Below are 15023 nucleotides of genomic sequence, written 5' to 3'. Positions count from 1 at the left end.
TGACCTAGGAAAGATAAACAAATAGTATTCAGGGATCTGGAGGCAGAACAAAAAGGAGGTTAAAGTAGAGAAGCTTAAGTGTGATAATGAAAAAGCAAAATAATGACCTGATTGTTCAAGTTCAAATGGGAAGAAGAGATGTCCTACTAATGTTGACAGGTGACCTGCAAAGGGGAACAGCCCAGCACAATGACCAGGTTCTCTAGGGAGAAGGTCACAGCAGTCTTGCTTCTCTGGAAACTAGAGTTAAAGTGGCCACTGAGACTGCAGGATGTGTCTTGCATAAGAGTCCTCTTGAATATGCCTTAAATGCTCCAACACAGAAACTCTAAAGATTAGGAGCAATATGGATTTTGATGATTTTATGTGACTATAAAGATCAGTCAGTTTTTCATTCATTTCTGGGCAGAATGGCAGAATGGTTATGCAAAGGATTCTTAGATCACACAAAGTTCAAGCTTTGTGAACTCTCACAATTTATTTTGCTTCCTCATGTATAAAATACATATATAACAAGAGAATTTACCTCACAGGACTATTGTAAGTATTAAACTAAATATGCCATATGTGTACTCTGTGCCAGATAGTCTTACTTAGGAAGTTTTTATTTTTTAAAAAAGAAAGTATGTTTAACATTTGAGCAGCCACCTGAGACTCAGATCTGATTTTTTATACCAATTGAGATTCGTATTTTGCAGTTTTTGATAGATCATATTGAATTTGAAGAAGACATTGTTTGTTACTAATAATATTAAGAAATGAGACTTCTTGCACAAATCTATCACTATCAATAATATAGTGGGTACAAATCTTGGTCGATTAGCTCAATGATGCAAGAAATGTTAAGTTTTAATTTCTCTTTCAAGCCCCTCTTCCACTAGATGTTGGAAAAACAATCCCAGTGAACTCAAGGTTTCCCTCCTCTTACACTGGGATTGCATACATGTTCCAGGGGCCTGTCACCTGTTAGTTGTCGTTCTCTCACTATGTTACTATCTGGTAAGGTGTACATCCTTGTCCCGATTGCCAGTCCACAAAATTTATGTCTGTGCCCTCCTTGTGTTGGACACCAGCTTCTATGACTCTTGGAAGAATGGGGAAATGAATGGGGCACTAAAAGGCCCTATTCCACCTGCTTCTAGCCTCTGGCTCATGGAAAATGCTACTGTCAGCGCCCCATACTATCCTGGTGCACAAAGGGACTCTGAGCTTATCTCAGCCTCTTTTCAACTCTAATACACCCCATTGCCATAGTTATTCTACTGCTCTGCCACCACTGATAAGACCTCACTGATAAGACAGTGGGGTCTTAACACCTTCTCAAAGGAAGTAGGAAAAGTGACATTCTTTCTCCTCCTGAATCTCCAAAATTATGCAGAGATGAGTGTTCTATTATTCCCTAAACCTCACTACACCCTACTTCAGATGAATATAGGAGAAAGCTGGGCACAGGTCCTTTTTCAGGTAGCCAGCATCTTTACTTTTCCTCTGACTTCTCTCCTTCTCAAAAAGTCTAGAGAGTCTTCAGTCTTGGGGACAGGGAAAAAGATTGACCCATTGGGAATTTTTCCAATTTTTTTGTCTCAAGTCTGGATCTTGGCTTTTGAAATTTAAAAAATCAAGGATTTGACACTCTCCCTTGAGGAATATCTCCTTCATGGTCTAGTTGTTTCAATGAGGGAGCAACAGCAAAAACAAAACAAAACAAACAAACAAGATAGTTCAATACATCAAAATACATCAAAGTAGGGAGAGATGTATGTTTTATCATTTTCATCTAAACTTACTCTTTAAATACTTTCCATAATGAACAAAAAGTCTCCCAACTAAAATATTTTTCTCTGGTTAAAAATATGGGTTACCTTATATACTATTGGTAAGCACTTGATTTATAATTTCCTTTCAGCCCAAATTATAATTATTAATTACATAAATTTTATGCATATAATGATTCTAACACTAGTCTGCCAGATGAGGATGCTTTTCTTTACTCTCTCCTTGCTTCTTTTTCTTTCTTTAACCCACCTGCCAATATGTTCCTCAGGGATCTCTGTTCCTCTCTGAATTTATTCCATCCTCTAGCTCCACTCTTTTTATTTATAAGCCACTATGCAAAAGAATGTGTAGCTTTCCTTTTTGTAAAATTTGACTATGTCTGCATGTTACCTCCTTAAGTAGCCCACACACTATAAATCTTATGTAGAGTCTAGAAAAAGCTTGAAGTCGGAGACATTTGGTAATATCATTTGATGGTGATGATGTTTATTTTTAAAAAACCTTGATAACATTAAAGGGCCATATATTTTTGTTGAATTTTGATCCCTGTTACCTGGGTCATCTATGAGCCCTATGAAACATGGCCTGGTCATATTCATATTTCTAGGACTAGTTCATGATACAATAGGTAGTATAGTAGTTGTTTAACCACTATGTTGAATGAGAGAACAATAAGATATTTGGCTTTTTTCAAACAGTAATGCATAGCAAGAGCCGTCTAATCTACATACACCATATACTACAATATATGTGTGCAATACTTCAAAAATATAAGCATAGCAACAACTATGAGTGAAATTATGTTTGGAATTGAGTTATTATGGTTCGTAAATTCCTTAATACATTTAAGGAAGAAGAGAGTAAAGTACATTTTACATTTCTAATCAAAAGATCTAAGGTTTACCAAATAAACAAACAAAAAACGTTTACAAAACTGAGCATGAGACATAACCCTTAATGTTAGAACTGAAGTAGGAACAGAATGGAACCAACCCGAGTTTAGTTCTGGTTCTAACAATTATTAGTTGAGAAATTATGGGCAAGTAATTTAGTATTTTGGGAAGCTCAGTTTTCCCTTCTGTAAATTGAAATTTTGAGTTAGCATCTCTAAGTTTTTTTTCATTGCACCATTCAATTTTTTCCCTTATTTTAAAAAATATATCAGATAATAAATTTTTAAATTAATTTTTTAATAAAGCAAAACTCTTGCAGCAAATTAGTCATTAAAAAATGATTGTAGGTAATCTATGACAAAGGAGGCAAGGATATACAATGGAGAAAAGGCAGCCTCTTCAATAAGTGGTGCTGGGAAAATCGGTCAGCTACATGTAAAAGAATGAAATTAGAACACTCTTTAACACCATACACAAAAATAAACTCAAAATGGATTAAAGACCTAAATATAAGTCCAGACAGTATAAAAATCCTAGAAGAAAACATAGGAAGAACACTCTTCGACGTAAATAACAGCAAGATCTTTTTTGATGCACCCCCTAGAGTAATGGAAATAAAAACAAAAATAAATAAGTGGGACCTAATGAAACTTCAAAGCTTCTACACAGCAAAGGAAACTATAAGCAAGGTGAAAAGACAACCCTCAGAATGGGAGAAAATATTTGCAAACGAATCAACAGACAAAGGATTAATCTCCAAAATATATAAATAGTTCATCCAGCTCAATATCAAAAAAACAAACAACCCAATAAAAAAATGGGCAGAAGACCTAAATAGGCATTTCTTCAAAGAAGATATACGGATGGCCAAGAGGCACATGAAAAGCTGCTCAACATCACTAATTATTAGAGAAATGCAAATCAAAACTACAGTGAGGTATTACCTCACACCAGTTAGAATGGGCATCATCAGAAAATCTACAAACAGTAAATGCTGGAGAGGGTATGGAGAAAAAGGAACGCTCTTACACTGTTGGTGGGAATGTAAATTGATACAGCCACTATGGAGAACAGTATGGAGGTTCCTTGGAAAACTAAAAATAGAACTACCATATAACCCAGCAATCCCACTACTGGGCATATACCCAGAGAACACCATCATTCAAAAAGACACATGCCCTCCAATGTTCATTGCAGCACTATTTACAAGAGCCAGGACATGGAAGCAACCTAAATGTTCATCAACAGATGAATGGATAAAAAAGATGCGGTACATATATACAATGGAATATTACTCAGCTGTAAAAAGCAATGAAACTGGGACATTTGTAGAGATATGGATGGACCTAGAGACTGTCACACAGAGTGAGTCAGAAAGAGAAAAACAAGTATCGTATATTAACACATATATGTAGAATCTAGAAAAATGGTACAAATCAACCAGTTTGCAAGGCAGAAATAGAGACCCGGATGTAGAGAACAAACATATGGACACCACGTGGGGAAAGCGGGGAGGGTTGGGGGGGAATGAATTGGGAGACTGGGATACCAGATAGTACTCTCTAAATATATGCAGTTTATTGTATTTTAACTGTATCTCAATAAAAGTTCTTAAAAAAAAAAAAGATTGTAGGGCTTCCCTGGTGGCGCAGCAGTTAAGAATCCACCTGCCAACGCAGGGGACACAGGTTAGAGCCCTGGTCCGTCAAGATCCCACATGCTGAGGAACAACTAAGCCCATGTGCCACAACTATCGAGCCCACATGCCACAACTACTGAAGCCTGCTCGCCTAGAGCCTGCACTCTGCAGCAAGAGAAGCCACAGCAATGAGAAGCCTGCACACCACAACGAAGAGTAGCCCCCACTCTCCACAACTAGAGAAAGCCCACGCAGCCAATAAGTAAATAAATTTATTTAAAAAAAAAGGCTAATTAAAAAAATGATTATAGTAGTTGGCTTCAGAGCCTTTTCTACAAGTGGCAGATTTGAAGCACTTTAAAGGACAGGACCCCAGGAAAAAGAGAGTGTACTGATACAGGAGCTTAAAAAATTTTGGATCAGCTTGTCCTTGATTTTTCTTTATTTAAAGATTGAAGTGTAGGAGCCATCAGAATAAAAGTTCAGCACCCTTGATGTTTTCTTTTTTGACATCACCATTAATAACCTGCTGGAAAAGCTGTCTTTGAATTATTTTCTGATGTGTGCCCCCAAACATGCGAGAACTTTTATTGTCTTTGTACTGGTGAAAGGGGACCGAGAAATAAGCTCAGAAGCCATTATGGTTTTTGTTGTTGTTTCTACCCACCTGAGGAAGCTTTCCTTTTTCCCCCTGTGCTATACAGCAGGTTTTTATTAGTTATCTATTTTATACATATTAGTGTATATATGTCAATCCCAATCTCCCAATTCATCCTGCCATGATGTTTTAATACATTTATTTACTTCTTACTTACTTATTGGCTGAGTTGGGTCTTCATTGCTGCGTGTGGGCTTTCTCTAGTTGTGGTGAACAGGGGATAGTCTTCAGAGTAGTGCACAGCCTTCTCATTGCAGTGGCTTCTGCGGAGCACAGGCTCTAGGCACGGGGGCTTCAATAATTGTGGCATGTGGGCTCCATAGATGTGGTTCGCAGGCTCTAGAGCGCAGGCTCAGTAGTTGTGGCGCATGGGCTTAGTTACTCCTTGGCATGTGGGATCTTCCTGGACTAGGGCTCTAACCTGTGTCCCCTGCATTGGCAGGTGGATTCTTAACTGCTGTGCCACCAGGGAAGCCCCCACCCCCGCCCCCCCATTATGTTTTAAGAATTATCTCTTTCACAGGGTTGTCAAAAATTTTGTGGTTTAAGGTGGTGACTTCAGTGAAGGAAATGGTAGAGGAGGGGAATCTATTAACAGAGGATTTTTTTTTTTTTTTTTAATTTCCAACTATTTTATTTTGCTTCTTAAAGATACAAGGCATTTTTGCTCTTATAAAATTAATCTTATTTTAATATAATGTTACCTTAATGATATTGTATTAATGTTTTTAGAAAATTGTAGTGAGAGTAATAGCTTTTTTTTAAATTATTATTATTATTATTATTTTTTTATTATTATTATTATTTTTGGGGGGTACACCAGGTTCAATCAACTGTTTTTATACACATATCCTCATATTCCCTCCCTTCCTTGACACCCCCCCCGAGTCCCCCCCATCCTCCCTGCCCCAGTCCTCTAAGGCATCTTCTATCCTTGAGTTGGACTCCCTTTGTTATACAACAACTTCCCACTGACTATTTGACAGTTGGTAGTATATATATGTCTGTGCTACTCTCTCGCTTCTTCTCAGTTTCCCCTTCACCCCCCGCCCCCTCCCATACCTTGAGTTCTCCAGTCCATTCTCTGTATCTGCTTCCCTGTTCTTGTCACTGAGTTCATCAGTACCATTTTTAGATTTCGTATATGTGAGTTAGCATACAATATTTGTCCTTCTCTTTCTGACTTACTTCACTACGTATGACAGATTGTAGTTCTATCCACCTCATTACATATAGCTCCATCTCATCCCTTTTTATAGCTGAGTAATATTCCATTGTATATATATGCCACATCTTCTGTATCCATTCATTTGTTGATGGGCATTTAGGTTGCTTCCATGTCCTGGCTATTGTAAATAGTGCCGCAATAAACATTATGGTACAAGTTTCTTTTGGGATTATGGTTTTCTTTGGGTATATGCCCAGGAGTGGGATTACTGGATCATATGGTAGTTCTATTTGTAGTTTTTTTTTTGTCTAGTGTGGATTAGTTCTTTTTTTTTTTTTTTTTTTTTTTTATTTTATTTTTTTGGGGGGTACACCAGGTTCAATCAACTGTTTTTATACACATATCCCCATATTCCCTCCCTTCCTTGACGCCCCCACCTCGATTCCCCCCCACCCTCCCTGCCCCAGTCCTCTAAGGCATCTTCCATCCTCGAGTTGGACTCCCTTTGTTATACAACAACTTCCCACTGACTATTTGACAGTTGGTAGTATATATATGTCTGTACTACTCTCCCGCTTCTTCTCAGTTTCCCCTTCACCCCCCGCCCCCTCCCATACCTCGAGTTCTCCAGTCCATTCCCTGTATCTGCTTCCCTGTTCTTGTCACTGAGTTCATCAGTACCATTTTTAGATTCCGTATATGTGAGTTAGCATGCAATATTTGTCTTTCTCTTTCTGACTTACTTCACTCTGTATGACAGATTGTAGTTCTATCCACCTCATTACATATAGCTCCATCTCATCCCTTTTTATAGCTGAGTAATATTCCATTGTATATATATGCCACATCTTCTGTATCCATTCATTTGTTGATGGGCATTTAGGTTGCTTCCATGTCCTGGCTATTGTAAAGAGTGCTGCAATAAACATTATGGTACAAGTTTCTTTTGGGATTATGGTTTTCTTTGGGTATACGCCCAGGAGTGGGATTACTGGATCATATGGTAGTTCTATTTGTAGTTTTTTAAGGAACCTCCAAATTGTTTTCCATAGTGGCTGTACCAACTTACAGTCCCACCAACAGTGCAGGAGAGTTCCCTTTTCTCCACACCCTCTCCAACATTTGTTGTTTCCAGACTTTGTGATGATGGCCATTCTGATTGGTGTGAGGTGATACCTCATTGTGGCTTTGACTTGCATTTCTCTGATGATGAGTGATGTTGAGCATCTTTTCATGTGTTTGTTGGCCATCTGTATGTCTTCTTTGGAGAAATGTCTATTTAGGTCTTCTGCCCATTTGTGGATTGGGTTATTTGCTTTTTTGGTATGAAGCTGCATGAGCTGCTTGTATATTTTGGAGGTTAATCCTTTGTCCGTTGTTTCATAGGCAATTATTTTTTCCCATTCTGAAGGTTGCCTTTTAGTCTTGTTTATGGTTTCCTTTGCTGTGCAAAAGCTTTTAAGTTTCATGAGGTCCCATTCGTTTATTCTTGATTTTATTTCCATGATTCTAGGAGGTGGGTCAAAAAGGATGTTGCTTTGATGTATGTCAAAGAGTGTTCTGCCTATGTTTTCCTCTAGGAGTTTTATCATGTCTGGCCTTACATGTAGGTCTTTAATCCATTTGGAGTTTATTTTTGTGTATGGTGTTAGGAAGTGTTCGAATTTCATTCTTTTACATGTTGCTGTCCAATTTTCCCAGCACCACTTATTGAAGAGGCTGTCTTTTTTCCATTGTATACTCGTGCCTCCTTTGTCAAAGATAAGGTGCCCATATGTGTTTGGGTTTACTTCTGAGTTCTCTATTCTATTCCATTGATCTTCCTTTCTATTTTTGTGCCAGTACCATACTGTCTTGATCACTATGGCCTTGTAGTATAGTTTGAAGTCAGGAAGCCTGATTCCACCAACTCCATTTTTCCTTCTCAAGATGGCTTTGGCTATTCGGGGTCTTTTGCGTTTCCATACAAATCATAAGATTTCTTGCTCTAGTTCTGTGAAAAATGCCATTGGTAATTTGATCGGGATTGCATTGAATCTGTAAATTGCTTTGGGTAGTACAGTCATTTTCACAATGTTGAGTCTTCCAATCCAGGAACATGGTATGTCCCTCCATCTGTTTGTGTCATCTTTGATTTCTTTCATCAATGTCTTAAAGTTTTCTGCATACAGATCTTTTGCCTCCTTAGGCAGATTTATTCCTAGGTATTTTATTCTTTTGGTTGCAACGGTGAATGGGAGAGTTTCCTTAATTTCTCTTTCTGCTCTTCCGTTGTTAGTGTATAGGAATGCAAGAGATTTCTGTGCATTAATTTTGTATCCTGCTACTTTACTAAACTCATCAATGAGTGCTAGCAGTTTTCTGGTAGAGTCTTTAGGGTTTTCTATATATAATATCATGTCATCTGCAAAGAGTGACAATTTGACTTCTTCTTTTCCAATTTGGATTCCTTTAATTTCTTTTTCTTCTCTGATTGCTGTGGCTAACACTTCCAAAACTATGTTGAATAACAGTGGTGAGAGTGGACACCCTTGTCTTGTTCCTGTTCTTAGAGGGAATTCTTCCAGTTTTTCTCCATTGAGAACAATGTTGGCTTTTGGTTTGTCATATATGGCTTTTATGATGTTGAGGTAATTTCCTTCTATGCCCATTTTCTGGAGAGCTTTTATCATAAATGGATGTTGAACTTTGTCAAAAGCTTTTTCTGCATCTATTGAAATGATCATATGGTTTTTATCCTTCAATTTGTTGATATGATGTATCACGTTGATTGATTTGCGTATATTGAAGAATCCTTGCATCCCAGGGATAAACCCCACTTGATCGTGGTGTATGATTTTTTTAATGTGCTGTTGCAGTCTGTTAGCTAGTATTTTGTTGAGGATTTTTGCATCTATATTCATCAGTGATATTGGTCTGTAGTTTTCTTTTTTTGTGACATCTTTGCCTGGTTTTGGTATCAGGGTGATGGTAGCCTCATAGAATGAGTTTGGGAGTGCTCCGCCTTCTGCAATATTTTGGAAGAGTTTGAGAAGGATAGCTGTTAACTCTTCTCGAAATGTTTGATAGAATTCGCCTGTGAATCCATCTGGTCCTGGGCTTTTGTGTGTTGGGAGATTTTTAATCACTGCCTCGATTTCTGTACTTGTGATTGGTCTGTTCATGGTTTCTATTTCTTCCTGGTTCAGTCTTGGAAGATTGTATTTTTCTAAGAATGTATCCATTTCTTCCAGGTTATCCAATTGACTGGCATATAGTTGCTTGTAGTAGTCTCTCATGATCTTTTGTATTTCTGAGGTGTCCGTTGTGACTTCTCCTTTTTCATTTCTAATTCTGTTGATTTGCATCTTCTCCCTTTTTTTCTTGATGAGTCTGGCTAATGGTTTATCAATTTTGTTAATCTTCTCAAAGAACCAGCTTTTAGTTTCATTTATTTTTCTTATGGCTTCTTTCCTTTCTTTTTCATTTATTTCTGCTCTGATCTTTATGATTTCTTTCCTTCTGCTCACTTTGGGGTTTCTTTGTTCTTTTTTCTCTAGTTGTTTGAGGTGTAAGGTTAGGTTGTTTATTCGATCATTTTCTTGTTTCTTAAGGTAGGACTGTATTGCTATAAACTTCCCTCTTAGAACTGCTTTTGCTGCGTCCCATAGGTTTTGGGTTGTTGTGTTTTCGTTGTCATTTGTTTCTAGATATTTTTTGATTTCCTCTTTGATTTCTGTAGTGATTCCTTGGTTGTTTAAGAGTGAATTGTTTAGCCTCCATGTGTTTGTATTTTTTGCAGTTTTTTTTCCTGTAGTTGATATCTAGTCTCATGGCATTGTGGTCTGAGAAGATGCTTGATATGATTTCCATTTTCTTGAATTTGCTGAGGTTTGATTTGTGACCCAAGATGTGATCTATCCTGGAAAATGTTCCGTGTGCACTTGAGAAGAAAGTGTAGTCTGTCGTTTTTGGATGGAATGTCCTATAAATATCAATGAAGTCGAGATGGTCTAATGTGTCATTTAAAGCTTGTGTGTCTTTATTTATTTTCTGTTTGGATGATCTGTCCATTGATGTAAGTGGGGTGTTCAAGTCTCCCACTATAATTGTGTTACTGTCGATGTCCCCTTTTATAGCTGTTAGCATTTGCCTTATGTATTGAGGTGCTCCTATATTGGGGGCATAGATATTTACCATTGTGATATGTTCTTCTTGGATGGATCCCTTGATCATTATGTAGTGCCCTTCCTTGTCTCTTTTAATAGTCTTTACTTTCAAGTCTAATTTGTCTGATATGAGTATTGCTACTCCAGCTTTCTTTTGACTTCCATTTGCATGGAATATCTTTTTCCATCCCTTCACTTTCAGTCTATATGTATCCCTTGGTCTGAAGTGGGTTTCTTGTAGGCAGCATATAGAAGGGTCTTGTTTTTGTATCCATTCAGCCAGTCTGTGTCTTTTGGTTGGAGCATTTAATCCATTTACATTTAAAGTGATTATTGACATGTGTGTTCCAATGACCATTTTCTTAATTGTTTTGGGTTTGTATTTGTAGGTGTTTTCCTTTTCTTGTGTTTCCTACTTAAAACAGTTCCTTTAGCACTTGTTGTAAGGCTGGTGTGGTGGTGCTGAATTCTCTTAACTTTTGCTTGTCTGGAAAGCTTTTGATTTCTCCCTCAAATCTGAATGAGATTCTTGCTGGGTAGAGTATTCTTGGCTGTAGGTTTCTCTCTTTCAAGACTTTCAGTATATCCTGCCATTCCCTTCTGGCCTGCAGAGTTTCTGTAGAAAGGTCAGCTGTTATCCTGATGGGTTTTCCCTTACATGTTGTTTGTTGCTTTTCTCTTGCTGCTTTTAATATTTTTCCTTTGTGTTTAATTGTCGTTAGTTTGATTAATAGGTGTCTTGGTGTATTTCTCCTTGGGTTTATTCTGTATGGGACTCTCTGTGCTTCTTGGACTTGGTTCATTATTTCCTTTCCCATGTTGGGGAAGTTTTCCACTGTAACCTCTTCAAATATTTTCTCAGACCCTTTCTTGTCTTCTTCTTCTTCTGGGATGCCTATAATTCGAATGTTGGTACGTTTAAGGTTATCACTGAGGTCTCTGAGGCTGTCTTCTAGTCTTTTTATTTTTTTTTCTTTTTCCTGCTCTGTGGCGTTTATTTCTCCCATTCTATCTTCCAACTCACTTATTCGTTCTTCTGCCTCAGTCATTCTGCTGGTTATAGCATCTAGAGTATTTTTAATTTCAGTTATTTTGTTATCCATTGCTGTTTGTTTTTCTGAGTTCTTATGAACTGTTTCTTGTACTTTCTCTATTTTGTTACCAAGATTTTATATCATTTTTACTATCATTACTCTAAATTCTTTTTCAGGCATTTTTCCTATTTCCTCCTCATTTATTTGGTCTTGTGGGTTTTTTTCCTGCTCCTTTGCCTGCATGGGGTTTCTTTGTTTCCTCATGGTTGTCCAAGCTTTTGGGGTTGCTTGTCCTGGTGATAGAGGTGTTTATAGAAGACTGTCCAAGCCTCAGACTAATGTCCAAGTATTGGATTAAACGAATATTCAGTCTAGGAAACACATACATGTATAAGACACACAATTATTGAATCCATTAGGACATAAGGCTCTAGAAAGACCTGACAGAACCCCAGTGTGCTATCAGATATTCAAAGAGAAACCCAGCAGAAATTGACAACTGAAACAGAACAAATCAGAGACAAAAGCAAAAGCAAACAAACAACAAATAACACCCTACACATACAAACATCAATCCAGGGAGATTTTGTAAGCTAGGATCAAAATAAGAAATGAGCTGGAGTACCACCAGAGAGAATGGAGATTCTCAGAATGTAATTAGACAACTGTACTAAGAACTAAGATAAAGACAAAAGCCTAATATTAAATACCAAGGCAGTGCATCATCTGGAGAATAGAGCAAGGAGTCTGAGCAGACCGATAGTGTTGCTTATAAGTATGTTAAGATAAAATACACTTAAAATGGCTGGAAGAAAGGGGAACAGAAGAGCGTAATGTGGTTGGAAATATGCAAAGAAAAAGAAAGGAATAGAAGTGTATAAAAGAAAGGGATGAAAAGAAAAGTATGAAAGATATTTTGTCCGTACTACCAAAAACTTAGCTAGATATAGACGTATATAAAAAGGCAAAAAAAAAAAAAAAAATAAAAAAAAAAAATAAAAAAAAATAAAAAATATCCTTAAAAAATTATGTTGTAAAACTTGTAGATCCCTTAGAGCTAAGATCGTATTTAATAAATCAAAAAAAAAAAAAAAAAGAGAAAAAAAAAAAAAAAATCCAGAACTGATCCCAGAATGGACCAGTTCAATAGGTATGGATACTACTATTTCTGTGTCCTTAGCGTCTCAGCTGTAAGTGTCCTTCTCCTTGCCTTGGGTTTTTTTTTTTTTTTGCGTTATTCTGTGACCAGCAGAGGTTCCTTTATTGTTCGTCTGTAAGCCTCGCTGTGTGGGGAGGGAGAGGATACAATAGTGACTCCTTCTCCTGGGAGTGAGTGAGCAGTGGCGCACTGTTGTTTCAGTCAGGCTTGGAGGTGCCTGTTGCAGAGGGCGCTGGTGGCTCAGGCGTACACAGAAAGTCTTAGAGTTGGGCCTCTCTCGGGGTTTTTTCTTTTTGATGCTGGTTTTTTTTTTTTTTTTCTCTCGGCAGCCTCCCTGCTGCTGGCATTGCAAGGAGTTTTAATCTAGCCCCGCCCGAGTGCCTGAGGGTGCTTGTTCTCCCTGAGTGCCTTAGGTGGCCCGCAGGGCGTCTCTCCACAGCCTGTTGCAGAGGCGCCGAAAGAGAGGGAGAGGCTATGCGCGCGGCTCCTCCCCCCCCCCCCCCCCCCCCCCCCCCCGCCCGGGAGCCTGCAGCCTCCAGCCGCCATCATGGCCGGGCAGCGCTCAGGGACGGGCACTCCTCTCCGCGGACCTCCTCCCTCCTGTCCTCTCGGTCTGTCCCCCTACCGGCAACAATGTTTCTCCCCCTGAACCAGCTCTCCGGTTCCCACGCTCCCGCTCCTGGACCCTCCGTTCAGCCGCGGATCGATGTCTCGGTCCGGGAACGCTGAGCTGCGCTGCGGACCCTCCGTATGTTTCTCACTCCCTCCCGTCTGCCACAGCTCCGCCGCTTCACCCTCTCTGAGCCCTCGTAGATGCCTCCCTACCGGCTACGTCGGGCTCCCCGCAGCCCTTTCTGGTGTCCGAGGCCGTCTGCTGGTGTTCAGCTGGTTCTCTGTGGGAATGACTGCGTCCTTCCGTGCATTCCCAATGCATCTGTGGAGAGGGATGCACTCCACGTCTCTCTACTTTGCCGCCATCTTTTTCTCCAACAGAGGATATTTTGAAGATGAGTTTTGCTAATAAATATAAGAGAGAGTTTCTTATCAATGACCAAAAAAGAAAGGGAAGAATACAAACAGTTCACAGTTCTTCCTAACAATGAAACCAACTCCTCATTTAGATGGGCATCATGTGGTTTTGGGGAAAGTGATTTCTGGTCAAGAAGTTGTGAGAGAGAGAAAATCAGAAAATAGATGCAGCTAGCAAACCATTTGCTGTGATGCAGATATTCAGTTGCAGAGAGCTAATTCCCAAACTAAAACTAAGAAAGAAGAAAAGGCATAAGCCATCATCACCATCCTCATTATCCCATGACTCAGCTCGAGATTCTCAGTCCTCTTCTGATTCTTCTGATTCTGAAAGTGCTTCTGGAGAGATATTTTTAAAAAGAAAAAAACATAGGAAAAATTCCTGAAAACACAAAAAAGGAAAAATGAAAGAAAAGTGCATCTAGTGAAACGAGGCTGAAAATCTTGAAGCATGACCCCAGTCTATTGTCCATCCAAAAAGAGATCCTCCTATATTTGAAAATAGATTCCTAATCAGGAGCATGAGAAGACCAGAACCTCGGTGGAAAAGGAAGACCAAAAATCAAATGGTCAAGAAAATGACCATGTACATGACAAAAATAAAAAATCTGAATCAAGCCTTAGGACAAATGAGGACAAAAGTGGATGAGTGAATTGTGCAAATTAATTTCAATTCTATCTCTGTTTTAAAGTTTAGAGGCTTGCTGATGAACTCCTTTATGTTGTTTTCATCTTTTCATTGTTTTTTAGGCTTTTGGCTTTTTTTCTTTTTAATGTGGACTTAATTGAGTTGATCTTTTGATAATCTGTAATGTGGATAATTTGTCTTGCTAAGGTTTTAATAAACTTGAAGTGAGAAAAAAAATATTGTAGTAAAATTCCTTTTGCGTTAAAAAAAATTCTAAATGGTAAAACGTAAAGTTTCCAAACTGATCAATTTGGAAACTTAAAAAAAAAAAAAAAAAAGGCTATCGTGTGTGTAGTTTTAAAGGATTGAAGCTATCTTCTGTCATAGGAGGTACTTCAGGCAAAATGCTAATGTCAGCTGAATTTTAATTCCTCTTTTAATAAAACATTTTATAGCTACAACACATAATTCGTGACTGTAGGCTTATGCGCACTTTTCTAAATCTTTCAGAATGCTATATGGGGTTTGGATTATTTTGTTTTATTTTGTTTTGCTGAAGTATGGTAGGGATTTTTAAGGCATGTGTTAGTTTAGGGAAAGGTTTCTGAATTAAAATGTGAAAATAAGAAAGACAAAGATTGCTCTTTTGAATTACCTGCTTTTATTACATTAATTAAAACTCTACAGAGCATCTAAGTGCCTCTCAAGCTACATAACAAAATACCCAGTTGATGTATGAGAATTATAATTTACACAGTTGGGGAAGAAAACAGCCTATACTGAAAGGCAATTAAACAAGAGCTATATCACCATGCTACATTTAAAATAGGAAATATACGTGCAGAAAACCAAGTAACCATTATTACTCTTTTATACTTGTCTTCTGAAATG

At 38.2% G+C, this 15023-nt stretch overlaps 1 pseudogene; it reads left to right on the top strand.

Moving 5' to 3' along the window:
- Positions 1-4833: 4833 nt before the first annotated feature.
- On the top strand, positions 4834-14157 carry LOC130859965 (peptidyl-prolyl cis-trans isomerase G-like; annotated as a pseudogene).
- Positions 14158-15023: the final 866 nt, after the last annotated feature.

The sequence above is a fragment of the Hippopotamus amphibius genome, chromosome 1 (genome assembly GCF_030028045.1).
Source record: "Hippopotamus amphibius kiboko isolate mHipAmp2 chromosome 1, mHipAmp2.hap2, whole genome shotgun sequence".
Classification (NCBI taxonomy): domain Eukaryota; kingdom Metazoa; phylum Chordata; class Mammalia; order Artiodactyla; family Hippopotamidae; genus Hippopotamus; species Hippopotamus amphibius.
Note: the sequence above shows the minus strand (reverse complement) of the source record. Positions and strands in the feature narration are given on the sequence as shown.